The sequence below is a fragment of the Limulus polyphemus genome, unplaced genomic scaffold (assembly GCF_000517525.1).
Source record: "Limulus polyphemus unplaced genomic scaffold, Limulus_polyphemus-2.1.2 Scaffold302, whole genome shotgun sequence".
NCBI lineage: Eukaryota > Metazoa > Arthropoda > Merostomata > Xiphosura > Limulidae > Limulus > Limulus polyphemus.
In genome coordinates this window covers 482,056-483,621 of record NW_013665912.1, presented here as the reverse complement: position 1 = coordinate 483,621, position 1,566 = coordinate 482,056, and positions in this window count along the sequence as shown.

The following is a 1,566-nucleotide window of genomic DNA, read 5'->3' as shown; positions in this document are numbered from 1 at the left end:
GGATCGTCTCTCAGACGTGACTTTCTGGATAAAATGTGGTCGGCGAGGTAAGCCAAAAGTGGTGCATTCCAACAGGCTTTGGCATTATGACGGTCCAGGACATTTCAGTTGGGATGAAGTGAGCAACAGAACAAATGACGCTGCTGAAGACGTGTCACCTGAAAAAGCCACTGTCGAAGAAGAAAGTCTACCCGGTTTTGAGAAGGGAAACGGTGAAGCTTTTAATGAAGTTACTACCACTGATGTGACTGTTACCAATGATAGGACGTTTCCTGATGAATCAGATGAACCCCACATGAAGCAGAAGCCAATGAAATGGAGACCAGTACAGAAGAAGATACCTCCCGTAAAATTAAGAAACTTTGTTGAATTTAAATTTTGTGTTTGTAAATTCTGTACATTTAATTAAGTTATTGTTAATTGTTTATTGGTTTAATGTAAGTGGCTATTGTTCGGGATGAACAATACTAAGGAAGAGGCAGTGTTACGACAGCAGAAGTCACGTGATACTAGTAACACGTCATGAACTTCTAGAAGGATCCTGTCCCTTCCTGAATGCTCTAGCGTTTACTAGATTTTAGTGTTCTTTTATATATAAGATGGTCAAGACGTGACGGCAACAATGTAATGAGTAATTGAACTGCAGACAGAGGGAGAGTATTTTTGAGTCGAGCACATGAGACGTTCGTTGTGAATTATAGCGTGACTGTGGAAATTAAGTGTATTGCAAAGTTGTATTTAGAAATAATAAACCAGTTTCATTTAAGAAAGGACTTGTATCGCTAAAGTTTCTTCGAAAAGAAATTATACGGAAAATTAACTAACGACGAGAGATGTAACACTATCAATAATGGTTTCTGTTAATTTGACCGAGTGGTCAGTTGTTTGTCTATATTTTCTAAATCCATTTTGGATTTCCAGTAATTTTGAGGCTTCTTCTAGATAATTTGACTGTCAGTTTCCAATTTTTTTCTGGAAGTTTTCCATATACATCTGGTCAGACTGATCGGGCGGTAGTTGTTTGGTTTATTTGCTGGTTTTCCTTCTTTATGGAACATTAGTACAATTGCTTGCTTCCAAGAAACTGGGATACATCCAGAATTCAGAGATAGGTTAAATAATGCTGTTAGGTGTTCATACAATATATGAGTGCCTTTTTTAGAAAGGAGGACGACCTGTATACTGTCTTTTCCTGGAGCTTTGTTTTTACTAGAGTTTGTTGTGTTTATAACGTCTATTTGTGTTATTGTTTTTATCAGTTGGAATGTTATTGGGTTTTTATTGGCATCATTGTTTCTTGATAATATTTAGTGTGTCAGTAGGGAATTTAGGTGTGTATATAGTGTTACGTCTCTGTTCGTTAGTTAATTTTCCGTAAAATTATTTCCGAAGAAACTTTAGCGATACAAGTCCTTTCTTAAATAAAACTGGTTTATTCTTTCTGAATACAACTTTGCAATACACTTTATTTCCACAGTCACGCTATAATTCACAACGAACGACTCACGTGCTCGACTCAGTTGTCAGTCTCTATCTCTGTCTGCAGTTCAATTACATTCCATTGTT